Below are 16,929 nucleotides of genomic sequence, written 5' to 3' on the forward strand. Positions count from 1 at the left end.
AATCTAGACTGTTGAATGGTCCCAGGTGGTGAACAGCAGTAACACCCTGGTAAATCTAGACTGTTGAATGGTCCCAGCAGTAATAACATAGACCAACTGTAGGACCCATAACTTCACCTAATAACAACATAGACCTACTGTAGGACCCATAACTTCACCTAACAATAACATAGACCTACTGTAGGACCCATAACTTCACCTAACAATAACACAGACCTACTGTAGGACCCATAACTTCCCTTAACATCAACATAGCCCTACTGTAGGACCCATAACTTCACTTAACAACAACATAGACCTACTGTAGGACCCATAACTTCACCCAACAACAACATAGACCTACTGTAGGACCCATAACTTCACCTAACAACAACATAGACCTACTGTAGGACCCATAACTTCACCTAACAATAACATAGACCTACTGTAGGACCCATAACTTCACCTAACAATAACATAGACCTACTGTAGGACCTACTGTAGGACCCATAACTTCACCTAACAACAACATAGACCTACTGTAGGACCCATAACTTCACCTAACAATAACATAGACCTACTGTAGGACCCATAACTTCACCTAACAATAACATAGACCTACTGTAGGACCCATAACTTCACCTAACAACAACATAGACCTACTGTAGGACCCATAACTTCACCTAACAATAACATAGACCTACTGTAGGACCCATAACTTCACCTAACAATACAACAGGTGTAGACCTTAACTTGAGATGCTTACTTACAAGCCCTTAACTAACAATGCAGTTCAAGAAAGATAAGAGTTAAGAAAATATTTGCTAAGTAAACTAAACTATAAAATAAAAAGTACACAATAAGAACCTAACAATAACGAGGCTATACACAGGGTGTACGTTACCGAGTCAATGTGTGGAGGTACAGATCAACCAGACCGGACACAGCTGAAAAATCAACCAGACTAGACCCTACTGTAAAACAACCAGACCATGCTGTAAACAACCAGACCCTGCTGTAAATCAATCAGACCCTGCTGTAAATCAACCAGACCCTGCTGTAAATCAACCAGACCCTGCTGTAAATCAACCAGACTAGACCCTGCTGTAAATCAACCAGACTAGACCCTGCTGTAAATCAACCAGACAAGACCCTGCTGTAAATCAACCAGACTAGACCCTGCTGTAAATCAACCAGACTAGACCCTGCTGTAAATCAACCAGACTAGACCCAGCTGTAAATCAACCAGACTAGACCCTGCTGTAAATCAACCAGACTAGACCCAGCTGTAAATCAACCAGACTAGACCCTGCTGTAAATCAACCAGACTAGACCCTGCTGTAAATCAACCAGACTAGACCCTGCTGTAAATCAACCAGACTAGACCCTGCTGTAAATCAACCAGACTAGACCCTGTTGTAAATCAACCAGACCAGACCCTGCTGTAAATCAACCAGACTAGACCCTGCTGTAAACCAACCAGACTAGACCCTGCTGTAAATCAACCAGACTAGACCCTGCTGTAAATCAACCAGACTAGACCCTGCTGTAAACCAACCAGACTAGACCCTGCTGTAAATCAACCAGACTAGACCCTGCTGTAAATCAACCAGACTAGACCCTGCTGTAAATCAACCAGACTAGACCCTGCTGTAAATCAACCAGACTAGACCCTGCTGTAAATCACCCAGACTAGACCGTGCTGTAAATCAACCAGACAATAACAGATGATAAACATAAATGTAGGGATATTAGATCCGGCGCCGACAGAGATGGTCGCCTCGCTTCGCGTTCTCAGGAAACTATGCAGTATTTTGTTTTTTTTGTGTATTATTTTTTACATTGTTACCCCAGGAAATCTGGGGGCAGAAGAAGCGGTCTTCTGGCCCGGCTCCGTAGACAGGCACATCGCGCACCGCTCCTGAGTTTACTACTCACCAACGTCCAGTCTCTTGACAACAAGGTAGACGAAATCCGAGCAAGTTTAGCCTTCCAGAGAGACATCAGAGACTGTAACGTTCTTTGTTTCACGGAAACGTGGCTCATTCGAGACACGCTATTGGAGTCGGTACAGCCACCTGGTTTCTTCACGCATCGCGCCGACAGAAACAAACATCTCTCTGGTAAGAAGAAGGGCGGGGGGTATATGCCTTATGATTGACGAGACGTGGTGTGATCATAACAACATACAGGAACTCAAGTCCTTTTGCTCACCTGACCTAGAATTCCTTTCAATCAAATGTCAACCGCATTATCTACCAAGAGAATTCTCTTAGATTATAATCACAGTCGTGTATATCCCCCCCAAGCAGACACCTCGACGGCCCTGAAAGAACTTCATTGGACTCTACGTAAACTGGAAACCACATATCCTGAGGCTGCATTGATTGTAGCTGGGGGATTTTAACAAGGCTAATCTGAAAACAAGACTCTCTAAACGTTATCAGCATATCGAATGCGCTACCCGGGCGGAAAAAATCCTGTACCATTGTTACTCTAACTTCCGCGATGCATACAAAGCCCCGCCCCACCCTCCTATCGGAAAATCTGACCACGACTCCATTTTGTTGCTCCCAGCCTATAGACAGAAACTAAAACAAGAAAACGCCCGTGCTCAGGTCTGTTCAACGCTGGTCCGACCAATCGGATTCTACGCTTCAAGATTGCTTCGATCACGTGGACTGGGATATGTTCCGCATTGCAGCGAATAACAACATTGATGTATACGCTGATTCGGTGAGCGAGTTTATTAGCAAGTGCATCGGTGATGTTGTACCCACGGTGACTATTAAAACATTCCCCAACCAGAAACCGTCGAATGATGGCAGCATTCGTGCAAAACAGAAAGCGCGAACCACTGCTTTTAATCAGGGCAAGGTGACCGGAAACATGACCGAATACAAACAGTGTAGCTATTCCCTCTGCAAGGCAATCAAACAAGCTAAGCGTCAGTATAGAGACAAAGTAGAGTCGCAATTCACGAGACGTATGTGGCAGGGTCTACAGTCAATCACGCATTACAAAAGGAAAACCAGCCCCGTCGCGGACCAGGATGTCCTGCTCCCAGACAAACTAAACAACTTCTTTGCTCGCTTTGAGGACAATACAGTGCCACTGACACGGCCCGCTATCAAAACCTGCGGACTGTCCTTCACCGCAGCCAGCATGAGTAAAACATTTAAGCGTGTTAACCCTCGCAAGGCTGCAGGCCCAGACGGCATCCCTAGCCGCGTCCTCAGAGCATGCACAGACCAGCTGGCTGATGTGTTTACGGACATACTCAATCAATCCTTATCCCAGTCTGCTGTTCCCACATGTTTCAAGAGGGCCACCATTGTTCCAGTTCCCAAGAAAGCGAAGGTAACTGAGCTAAATGACTATCGCCCAGTAGCACTCACCTCCGTCATCATGAAGTGCTTTGAGAGACTAGTCAAGGACCATGTCACCTCCACCCTACCTGACACCCTAGACCCACTCCAATTTGCTTACCGCCCCAATAGGTCCACAGACGACGCAACCGCAATCACACTGCCCACTGCCCTAACCCATCTGGACAAGAGGAATACCTATGTAAGAATGCTGTTCATGGACTACAGCTCAGCATTTAACACCATAGTACCCTCCAAACTCATCATTAAGCTCGAGACCCTGGGTCTGGACCCCGCCCTGTGCAACTGGGTCCTGGACTTCCTGACGGGCCGCCCCAAGGTGGTGAGGGTAGGAAACAACATCTCCACTCCACTGATCCTCAACACTGGGTCCCCACAAGGGTGTGTTCTCAGCCCTCTCCTGTACTCCCTGTTCACCCATGACTGTGTGGCCATGCACGCCTCCAACTCAATCATCAAGTTTGCAGACGACACTACAGTGGTGGGCTTGATTACCAACAACAACGAGACGGCCTACAGGGAGGAGGTGAGGGCCCTCGGAGTGTGGTGTCAGGAAAATAATCTCACACTCAACGTCAACAAAACAAAGGGGATGATCGTGGTCTTCAGGAAACAGCAGATGGTGCACCCCCCTATCCACATTGACGGGACAGTAGAGGAGGAAAGTTAAGTTCCTCGGCGTACACATCACGGACAAACTGAAATGGTCCACCAGGTTAATGACAGTACTGATGTTGGTGTTCTGAATCAATTCAATGTGACTCTTTATTGAAGAGCCAGGTTAATGAGAGAACTGACTTGGTGTTCTGAATCAATTCAAAATGACTCTTTATTGAAGAGCCAGATTAATGAGAGAACTGACTTGGTGTTCTGAATCAATTCAAAATGACTCTATTGAAGAGCCAGGTTAATGAGAGAACTGACTGGGTGTTCCGAATCAATTCAAAATGACTCTCTATTGAAGAGCCAGGTTAATGAGAGAACTGACTTGGTGTTCTGAATCAATTCAAGGTGACTCTTTATTGAAGAGCCAGGTTAATGAGAGAACTGACTTGGTGTTCTGAATCAATTCAAGGTGACTCTTTATTGAAGAGCCAGGTTAATGAGAGAACTGACTTGGTGTTCTGAATCAATTCAAGGTGACTCTTTATTGAAGATACAGATTAATGAGAGAACTGACTTGGTGTTCTGAATCAATTCAAAATGACTCTTTATTGAAGAGCCAGATTAATGAGAGAACTGACTTGGTGTTCTGAATCAATTCAAAATGACTCTTTATTGAAGAGCCAGGTTAATGACAGCTCTGACTTGGTGTTCTGAATCAATTCAAAATGACTCTTTATTGATGTTGGTGTTCTGAATCAATTCAAAATGACTCTTTATTGATGTTGATGTTCTGAATCAATTCAAAATGACTCTTTATTGATGTTGGTGTTCTGAATCAATTCAAGGTGACTCTTTATTGAAGAGCCAGATTAATGAGAGAACTGACTTGGTGTTCTGAATGAATTCAAAGAGACTCTTTATTGAAGAGCCAGGTTAATGAGAGAACTGACTTGGTGTTCTGAATCAATTCGAGGTGACTCTTTATTGAAGAGCCAGGTTAATGAGAGAACTATTGTTAGTGTTCTGAATCAATTCAAAATGACTCTTTATTGATGTTGGTGTTCTGAATCAATTCAAGGTTACTCTTTATTGAAGAGCCAGGTTAATGAGAGAACTATTGTTAGTGTTCTGAATCAATTCAAGGTGACTCTTTATTGAAAAGCCAGGTTAATGAGAGAACTGACTCGGTGTTCTGAATCAATTCAAAATGACTTTTTATTGAAGAGCCAGGTTAATGAGAGAACTGACTCGGTGTTCTGAATCAATTCAAGGTGACTCTCTGTTAGAAGCATTCTATTATTCTAACTCATAAATGTGAAAACTGTTTACACAGCGTAACTTAATAATAAGCAGCCCACGTATCCATTATGGCCATTTCCCTCTTTGGAGTTCAAATTTAAAAAAATAAAACATCTGGTTGTCATACCAATAACAGGTTTTATTCTCAGCCAATCAGTTGTTATTGACAGTGTTGTGATAGTTCCCACTAAACGAGAACAGTTTCAAAGCTGCAAAAAAAACAAAACAACTTTGGTGTTGAGGTTACCATGATGAAAAAACAACCTTTTTCAAATGTTTTCACTACCTTTTCTAGATAAGTGATGATACTTTACGTAAAATGGAACAATATACCAGGAGGTGTCAGAGAAAAGGCCCAAAAATTGTCCAAGACTCCAGTCACCCAAGTCATAGACTGATTTCTCTCTGCTATCGCACGGCAAGTGGTACCGGAGTGACGAGTCTAGGTCCAAAAGACTCCTTAACAGCTTCTACCCCCAAGCCATAAGACTGCTGAACAATTATTCAAATGGCCACCGGACTATTTACATTGACCCCCCCTGCTGCTACTCGCTGTTTATTATCTATGCATACCCCCGCACATTGACTCGGTACCCCCTGTATATAGCCTCGTTATTGTTATTTTATTGTGTTACTTTTTACTTTAGCTTATTTGCTAAATATTTTGTTGACTCTTCTTGAACCGCAATGTATTGGGGTGGCGGCAGGGTGGCCTAGTGGTTAGAGCGTTGGACTAGTAAACAAAAGGTTGCTAGATCGAATCCCCCTGAGCTGACAAGGTACAAATCTGTCGTGTGTGTGTGTGTGTGTGGGAAAAAAACAGTAAAAAGACATTTGAAAATAACAGTAGCGAGGCTATATACAGACACCGGTTAGTCAGGCTTATTGAGGTAGTATGTAGATATGGTTAAAGTGACTATGCATATATGATGAACAGAGAGTAGCAGCAGCGTAAAAGAGGGGTTGGGTGGGGCACACAATGCAAATAGTCCAGGTAACCATTTGGTTACCTGTTCGGGATGTGTTCTTCACTAACTTGCCTAGTTTAATAAAGGTAAAATTCAATGTTGGTTAAGGGCTTGTGAGTAAGCATTTTCATGGTAAGGTCTACACTTGTTGTATTCGGCGCATGTGAGAAATACAGTTTGATTTGATAGCATATTTTGTGGATATGAATGACTATTTCTTATCAATTAAAAATCTGGGTACTTTTCATAGCTTTTGTCACATCAGTTGAACAAGTGCGGAGTAAAATGCCCCTGTTTTTAAGACAGTACTTACTGGTGTTAATCAGATCGCCTGTCTCCTCCTCTTTCAATGTGACAGTAATCTCTCCTTCCTTCTTCACTTCAAAAACTGCATCCTCCTCTTTCTCTGCCGCCTCTTCTTTCACTGTAACATCCTCTTCCTCTTTCACTCTGAACGCGTCTTCCTCTTCTTTCACTGTAACGTCTTTCTCTTCTTCTTTCACTGTAACAGCCTCACCTTCCTCATCTTCTTTTGTTACTGTGACATCCTCCTCTTCCTCCTCCTCTTTCACGACAACGTTCAGCCACAGACCCTCTTCCTCCGTCCAGCAGACCTCCTCCTCCTCCTCCTCTTCTTCAACAGGAGGCGAGTAGCTTGGTGAACTCATGGTCGGGGATGTTTGCTAACAGTTAGCTAGCTAGCCTAATGCTAACTTAACAACCAGCCAGCTACGTTAGCTAGCTAGGCTAATGCTAACTTAACAACCAGCCAGCTACGTTAGCTAGCTAGGCTAATGCTAACTTAACAACCAGCCAGCTACGTTAACTAGCTAGGCTAATGCAAAATCAACCAGCCAGCTACGTTAGCTAGCTAGGCTAATGCTAACTTAACAAGCTAGTTAGCTGACCAATAACAACGTAAACAGGAAATTAAATGGGGTAACTAGTTAAACGACAGAAATGTGTTCAAAACACAGTGGCTCATATCAGAAAACGTCTTAAGAGCTTGAACGTTTCCGCTATGTTGGCTAGCAAGCTACCGAGATGGCTGACCAGCTGTTGTTGTTCTGCTTTTAGTTTTTATTTAACCGACCGAGAGGTGCCAACACCGCCCCCGACTGTACCGGAGTGGGAGACCGGTTACGACCTACCAATACCGCTATATTCTTCTCTTATCTAACCCTGCATTTCTAACTCAATACAAATCATTCCCTTATAAACTAAACTACTCCCATCACCACCCACCCAATCCCCATTCTCCCAGTCCAAACGGTCTCTGACCCTGTCATACAACCTAGACATGGAATTACTGGTCACTTTAATAATGTTTACATATTGCTTTACTTATCTCATATATATATATATATATATATATATATATATATATATATATATATATATATATATATATTTATAATTTAACCTTTATTTAACTAGGCAAGTCAGTATTCACACTGTATTCTATTCTACTGTATTTTAGTCGATGCCACTCCACATTGATTGTCCTTGAATTTATATATTTCTTAATTCCATTATTTTAACTTTTAGATTTGTGTGGGTAATGGCTGAACGGTAGAGGAAATGGCTGACCATGTAATGATGTAGAGGGGGAGAGGTACAAATCAAATTGTATTGGTCACAAACACACATTCAGCAGATGTTATTGGTCCATACACACATTCAGCAGATGTTATTGGTCCACACATTCAGCAGATGTTATTGGTCACAAACACATATTCAGCAGATGTTATTGGTCCAGACATTCAGCAGATGTTATTGGTCCACACATTCAGCAGATGTTATTGGTCCACACATTCAGCAGCTGTTATTGGTCCACACATTCAGCAGATGTTATTGGTCCACATATTCAGCAGATGTTATTGGTCCACACATTCAGCAGATGTTATTGGTCCAGACATTCAGCAGATGTTATTGGTCACAGACATTCAACAGATGGTATTGGTCCACACATTCAACAGATGGTATTGGTCCAGACATTCAGCAGATGTTATTGGTCACAGACACACATTTAGCAGATGTTATTGGTCCACATATTCAGCAGATGTTATTGGTCCACACATTCAGCAGATGGTATTGGTCCAGACATTCAGCAGATGGTATTGGTCCAGACATTCAGCAGATGGTATTGGTCCAGACATTCAGCAGATGTTATTGGTCCACACATTCAGCAGATGTCATTGGTCCACACATTCAGCAGATGTTATTGGTCCACACATTCAGCAGATGTTATTGGTCCAGACATTCAGCAGATGTTATTGGTCACAGACATTCAACAGATGGTATTGGTCCACACATTCAACAGATGGTATTGGTCCAGACATTCAGCAGATGTTATTGGTCCACACATTCAGCAGATGGTATTGGTCCAGACATTCAGCAGATGTTATTGGTCCACATATTCAGCAGATGTTATTGGCCCAGACACACATTCAGCAGCTGTAATTGGTCCACACATTCAGCAGATGTTATTGGTCCACACATTCAGCAGATGTTATTGGTCCACACATTCAGCAGATGTTATTGGTCACAGACACACATTCAGCAGATGTTATTGGTCACAGACACACATTCAGCAGATGTTATTGGTCACAGACACATGGTTAGCAGATGTTATTGTGTATTGAAATGCTTGTGTTCTTATCTCCAACAGTGCAGTAGTATCTAACAATTCACAATAATACACACAAATCTAAAAGTAAAAGAATGTAATTAAGAAACGTATAAATATTAGGACGATGTAAACATTATTAAAGTGACCAGTGTTCCATTATTATAGTGACCAGTGTTCCATTATTAAAGAGGCCAGTGTTCCATTATTATAGTGACCAGTGTTCCATTATTAAAGTGACCAGTGTTCCATTATTAAAGTGACCAGTGTTCCATTAATAAAGTGGCCAGTGTTCCATTATTAAAGTGACCAGTGTTCCATTATTATAGTGACCAGTGTTCCATTATTAAAGTGACCAGTGTTCCATTATTATAGTGACCAGTGTTCCATTATTAAAGTGACCAGTGTTCCATTATTAAAGTGACCAGTGTTCCATTATTAAAGTGACCAGTGTTCCATTATTATAGTGACCAGTGTTCCATTATTATAGTGACCAGTGTTCCATTATTATAGTGACCAGTGTTCCATTATTAAAGTGACCAGTGTTCCATTATTAAAGTGACCAGTGCTCCATTATTAAAGTGACCAGTGTTCCATTATTAAAGTGACCAGTGTTCCATTATTATAGTGACCAGTGTTCCATCATTAAAGTGACCAGTGTTCCATTATTAAAGTGACCAGTGATCCATTATTAAAGAGGCCAGTGTTCCATTATTAAAGTGACCAGTGTTCCATTATTAAAGTGACCAGTGTTCCATTATTAAAGTGACCAGTGTTCCATTATTAAAGTGACCAGTGTTCCATTATTAAAGAGGCCAGTGATTCCATATCTATGTATGTAGGGCAGCAGCCTCTATGGTGCAGGGTTGGGTGGCCAGGTGGTAGAAGGCTAGTGATGGCTATTTAACAGTCTGATGGCCTTGATACAGATAACTGTAAACCCCATGTTAAGGACCATTCCTCTACAACAGCACCTTGATACAGATAACTGTAAACCCCATGTTAAGGACCATTCCTCTACAACAGCACCTTGATACAGATAACTGTAAACCCCATGTTAAGGACCATTCCTCCACTGCTACAATACCAAATATTTTCAGTCTTCTGAGGGGGGGGGGAATAGGTTTTGTGGTGCCCTCTTCACGATTGTCTTGGTGTGCTTAGACCATGATAGTTTGTTGGTGATGTGGACACCAAGGAACTTGAAGCTCTCAACCTGCTCCACTACAGCCCCGTCGATGAGATTGGGGACGTGCTCGGTCCTCCTTTTTCCTGTAGTCCACAATCATCTCCTTTGTCTTGATCACGTTGAGGGAGAGGTTGTTGTCCTGGCACCACACGGCCAGGCATGACTGGCCAGGCATGACCGATTACACAACAGTGGTAGGCCTGATCACCGACAACGACGAGACAGCCTATAGGGAGAAGGTCAGAGACCTGGCCATGTGGTGCCAGGACAACAACCTCTCCCTCAACGTGAACAAGGCAAAGGAGATTATTGAGTGTACAGGGAGTACAGGAGGGGACTGAGCACGCACCCCTGGGGGGCCCCGTGTTGAGGATCAGCGTGGCGGATGTGTTGTTGCCTACTCTCACCACCTGGGGGCGGCCCGTCAGGAAGTCCAGGATCCAGTTGCAGAGGGAGGTGTTTAGTCCCAGGGTCCTTAGCTTAGTGATGAGCTTTGAGGGCACTATGGTGTTGAACGCTGAGCTGTAGTCAATGAACAGCATTCTGACATAGGTGTTCCTTTTGTCCCGGTGGGAAAGGGCAGTGTGGAGGGCAATGGAGATTGCATCATCACTGGGACATTGTAATTACATTATCATTAACAGACAGGTATACACATCACTGGGACATTGTCATTACATTATCAGACAGGTACACACATCACTGGGACATTGTTATTACATTATCATTAACAGACAGGTATACACATCACTAGGACATTGTCATTACATTATCAGACAGGTACACACATCACTGGGACATTGTAATTACATTATCAGACAGGTTTACACATCACTGGGACATTGTTATTACATTATCATTAACAGACAGGTACACACATCACTGGGACATTGTTATTACATTATCATTATCAGACAGGTACACACATCACTGGGACATTGTCATTATCATTAACAGACAGGTACACACATCACTGGGACATTGTTATTACATTATCATTATCAGACAGGTACACACATCACTGGGACATTGTCATTACATTATCAGACAGGTACACACATCACTGGGACATTGTTATTACATTATCATTAACAGACAGGTATACACATCACTGGGACATTGTCATTACATTAACAGACAGGTACACACATCACTGGGACATTGTTATTACATTATCAGACAGGTTTACACATCACTGGGACATTGTCATTACATTATCAGACAGGTACACACATCACTGGGACATTGTAATTACATTATCAGACAGGTTTACACATCACTGGGACATTGTTATTACATTATCATTAACAGACAGGTACACACATCACTGGGACATTGTTATTACATTATCATTATCAGACAGGTACACACATCACTGGGACATTGTCATTACATTATCAGACAGGTTTACACATCACTGGGACATTGTTATTACATTATCATTAACAGACATTACCACCTTATGTAATAGTGGATGTGTACTGCACTGTTAAGAAGAGCCCACGAGTAAACATTTCACTACAACGTTTAACCTACTTCCTGTATCCTGCGCATGTGACCAATAAAAACGTTGATTTGATCACATCTGATTATTCAGTAGAAACCAGTGATTTCCATCTAAAATCAACAGACTGATTGTGTCTGTATCTGTGTCTGTGTAGCACCAGATTAATACGCTGCCGTCTGACATGGCTTTAAAGAAGATGGAAACCCCCCCCTGAGTTCGACATGACGGCCATTTTTATACATTTTTCTACGGCCATTTTTCTTTTCGGAGGCTAGAAAGACACACTGTTGATTTCACTGGAAAGAGGATAATCGAGAATAAGATCGGATGTGATCAGTCGACAACTAACATTCTGTAATGTCTGTTTTTGTGTTGTTTGTTGTTGTTGTTAACCTTTATTTAACTTGTCAAGTCAGTTAAGAACAAATTCGTATTTACAATTTTTGGCCTAGGAACAGTGGGTTAACTGCTTTGTTCAGGGGCAGAACGACAGATTTTTTACTTTGTCAGCTCTGAGATTCAAACCACCAACCTTTCGGTTACTAGTCCAACGCTCTAACCACTAGGCTACGTTGCCGCCCTGTTAATGATAATGTAATAACAATGTCCCAGTGATGTGTCATGGCTGATTCCAGAGGACGCTGGTCACTAGAATGGGCTGGGAAAGACACTGGGCCACACTCACGCTATATAGCTAGCTAGCTACCTAGGTTAGCTAGAAAAGAAAAATGGCCCGCCTGGTTAGCATCTAAAACAGCTAGCTAGCTACCTAGGTTAGCTAGAAAAGAAAAATGGCCCGTCTGGTTAGCATCTAAAACAGCTAGCTAGCTACCTAGGTTAGCTAGAAAAGAAAAATGGCCCGTCTGGTTAGCATCTAAAACAGCTAGCTAGCTACCTAGGTTAGCTAGAAAAGAAAAATGGCCCGTCTGGTTAGCATCTAAAACAGCTAGCTAGCTACCTAGGTTAGCTAGAAAAGAAAAATGGCCCGTCTGGTTAGCATCTAAAACAGCTAGCTAGCTACCTAGGTTAGCTAGAAAAGAAAAATGGCCCGTCTGGTTAGCATCTAAAACAGCTAGCTAGCTACCTAGGTTAGCTAGAAAAGAAAAATGGCCCGTCTGGTTAGCATCTAAAACAGCTAACTAGCTACCTAGGTTAGCTAGAAAAGAAAAATGGCCCATCTGGTTAGCATCTAAAACTGCTAGCTAGCTAGCTAACGTTAGTGAGAGAGCGTTAACTAGCCACAATGCAGCCAAATTGAATGTAATCTAGCTAGCTAGCTAGTTTAGTTAGCTGCTGTTACCATATAGCTAGCTACAGTTAGTTTATAAACTAATTATCTAGCAATATCAACGAATTACAAAGCTGAACCAACCAACTAAACAATTAAGCAATTTTAGCAGCATGCCATCACAATATCCAACCTCTTACCTTCCATAGCAGTCTGTCCTGTAGCTACAGTCTATAGCTTCTAACTCAACCTTCCATAGGAGTCTGTGTTGTAGGTACAGTCTATTGCTTTTAACTCAACCTTCCATAGCAGTCTGTGTTGTAGCTACAATCAATAGCTTTAACTCAACCTTCCATAGCAGTCTGTGTTGTAGCTATAGTCTATAGCTTCTAACACAACCTTCCATAGGAGTCTGTGTTGTAGGTACAGTCTATTGCTTTTAACTCAACCTTCCATAGCAGTCTGTGTTGTAGCTACAATCAATAGCTTTAACTCAACCTTCCATAGCAGTCTGTGTTGTAGCTAACTCAACCTTCAATAGCAGTCTGTGTTGTAGCTAACTCAACCTTGCATAGCAGTCTGTGTTGTAGCTAACTCAACCTTGCATAGCAGTCTGTGTTGTAGCTAACTCAACCTTCCATAGCAGTCTGTGTTGTAGCTAACTCAACCTTGCATAGCAGTCTGTGTTGTAGCTAACTCAACCTTGCATAGCAGTCTGTGTTGCAGCTAACTCAACCTTCCATAGCAGTCTGTGTTGTAGTTACACATTGTGCCTATCTACCCTTCTCCCTCCCTCCACAACAGTCTTCCAAAGAAATGTTCACTTAGGCTTGTAATGAAGTTTGTACCAAAAATGTTCACTGAAAATCCTCCACTCTGCTCCCCTAGCAGTCAGCACTTCTGGTTCTTGTTGCATGAGCAGTTTTATTAACCACTCTATTGCGGTATTTTGCCTTATCAGTTGTTAGTTGGTTATTCCATGTTACAATCTATATGTAGGCACGTATAGCCTCATAGTTGAGCTTGCTGAAAGGCCAGTCTCTTTGGGAATGGCAAGGAATGGACTGTTACCTAAAGAGACTGGTACCCAGATTAGAGGCACCAGGCCATGCAAAGGAGTGGACTGGAAAGGCACACACCTGTCAATATAATGTCCCACAGTTGAGAGTGCATGTCAGAGCAAAAACCGAGCCATGAGGTCGAAGGAATTGTCCGTAGAGCTCAGAGACAGGATTTTGTTGAGGCACAGATCTGGGGAAGGGTACCAAAAAATGTCTGCAGCATTGAAGGTCCCCAAGAACACAGTGGCCTCCATCATTCTTAAATGGAAGAAGTTTGGAACCACCAAGACTCTTCCTAGAGCTGGCCGCCCGGCCAAACTGAGAAATCGAGGGAGAAGGGCCTTGGTTATGGAGGTGACCAAGAACCCGATGGTCACTCTGACAGAGCTCCAGAGTTCCTCTGTGGAGACGGGAGAAACTTCCAGAAGGCCAACCATCTCTGCAGCACTCCACCAAATAGGATGTTTTTGGTAGAGTGGCCAGACAGAAGCCACTCCTCAGTAAAAGGCACGACAGCCCGCAAGGAGTTTGCCAAAAGGCACCCAAAGGACTCTGACCATGAGAAACAAAATTCTCTGGTCTGATGAAACCAAGATTGAACTCTTTGGCCTGAATGCTAAGCTTCACATCTGGAGGAAACCTGGCACCATCCCTATGGTGAAGCATGGTGGTGGCAGCATCATGCTGTGGGGATGTTTTTCAGCAGCAGGGACTGGGAGACTAGTCAGGGTCGAGGGAAAGATGATCGAAGCAAAGTACAGAGAGATCCTTGATGAAAACCTACTCCAGAGAGCTCAGGACCTCAGACTGGGGGCGAAGGTTCATCTTCCAACAGGACAACGACCCTAAGCACACAGCCAAGACAATGCAGGAGTGGCTTCGGGACAAGTCTCTGAATGTCCTTGAGTGGCCCAGCCAGAGCCCGGACTTGAACCCGTTCCCAAGGTTATGTTTTACAGCTGTTCCCTTTCTCATCTCCTCCATTTTGCTTCCAGAGAAGAACGAAGGTTGCATGTGCAGTGTGTGTGTAGTTCCACATTTTATTTACTCTGTGAAACTATGCAATACATCAAATAACTGAATAGATAAAAACAACAAACCGTGACGCAGAGGAGAAACAAACACCACTCAAAAAATATAAATCACCCACAAAACCCAGGCAGAAAAACCCCTACTTAAGTATGATCTCCAATTAGAGACAACGAGAACCAGCTGCCTCTAATTGGAGATCATCCCAAACAAAACCAACATAGAAATACAAAAACTAGAACCTAATAACATAGAAATAGAACACATAGAATAAACCCCCCCTGTCACACGCCCTGACCAACTCTACCATAGAAAATAACAGCTTACCATGGTCAGGACGTGACACCTTTCTCATCTCCTCCATTTGCTTCCAGAGAAGAACGAAGGTTGCATGGCCTGTGTCCAGTGTTCCCTTTCTCTAAGCAGTGTGTATGGACCAAAGGACCAAACGGATATCCACATTTGTGACCAGCTTTTAATCTGTTTCACTAATCCAGCTCAGGGTAGGGCTCTCTCTCTCTCTAAGCAGCATCTTTCTCATCGGATTGTGGAGGTCATCTCCCTGGCGTACGGCAGCAAAGATGCACGGGTTGCCTTGACGACGGCGAGGTTTGATGGCACGGATGTAGCTGCTCCCAGCGTGGCTCGTAGCGTTGCTATGGTTATGGGATGTGGTTGTTAGGCAGTGTCCATTTTCCTTTTTTTATATATATATCTGGGTTATCACCGTTTTCCTGTGGGTTAGAGCCTCGGGTTCATTTACTCTGGTCGATGCTATGCGTCGCGCATGTGCGCGGTTTACCAAGTCACGACCAGGTGTTCTGTTGTTTTTGGACTTGTGTGGTTCCTTTGTATGAGTTCTGCCATTTCAGATTCGTAAGGTAAGTATTGTTCTTGGAACCCTGGGGGGGGGGGGGTCTATGGACTTGGGATGCAGTGGCAGCGTGTCAGTGTGCTGTGGGGTCTATGGATGCAGTAGCAGCGTGTCAGTGTGCTGTGGGGTCTATGGACTTGGGATGCAGTGGCAGCGTGTCAGTATGGGGGGGGTCTATGGATGCAGTAGCAGCGTGTCAGTATGCATAGCCAAGTGGCAGTAGGTCCTGGACCTCTATATGAGACTCTGACAGGTCGGTATCAGGGGAAAACGGTGGCTTCTGTAGCAGCTTTTTTTGGAGCCAAGTGGAACCTGTGTGTGCTTGGGCTGCCGTGGGCTTCCTAGTTTGGTACCCCTATTATATGTTGTAACCAGTTACTGACTGAAAGGGAACGTACAGGTATGAATATAACTACGGTTCCCTGAAGGAGGGAAACTAGGTACAACATACTATTAAATCCACACGTTATGACTATAACTACTGTTCCCTGAAGGAGGGAAACGAGGTACAACATACTATTAAATCCACACGTTATGACTATGGGCTGCCGTGGGCTTCCTAGTTTGGTACCCCTATAATATATGTTGTAACTTCATTAGTAGATCTTTTATACAAAAATATTTCACAACTACATTTCACTTTTGTAGTTTTTTCCACTTTACTAAGTGAAATAGTCATTGATATGACTGGCAATATGAAAAAGAGGCCTCCAAGCCACAGTGTCTCGCACCCACTGTGAAATTTGGTAGAGGATCGTGATGATCTGGGGGATGGTTCAACAAGGCTGGAATCGGACAGATTGGTCTTTGTGAAGGAGGCATGAATCAAGCCACGTACAAGGTTGTCCTGGAAGAAAACTAGCTTCCTTCTGCTCTGACAATGTTCCCCAAAACTCTTGAGGATTGAGTTTTTTCCCCCCCAGCAGGACAATACTCCATGTCACGCAGCCAGGTCAATCAAGGTGTGGATGGAAGACCACCAGATCAAGACCCCTGTCATGGCTTAGCCCAATCTCCAGACCTGAACCCCGTCGAAAACCTCTGGAATGTGATCTAGCGGAAGATGGATGGTCACAAGTCATCAAAACAAAGCCGAGCTGCTAGAATTGTTTGCGCCACATGAGTGGCATAAAGTCACCCAACATCAATGTGAAAGACTGGTGGAGAGCAT

The sequence above is a fragment of the Salmo trutta genome, chromosome 38 (assembly GCF_901001165.1).
Source record: "Salmo trutta chromosome 38, fSalTru1.1, whole genome shotgun sequence".
Lineage (NCBI taxonomy): Eukaryota > Metazoa > Chordata > Actinopteri > Salmoniformes > Salmonidae > Salmo > Salmo trutta.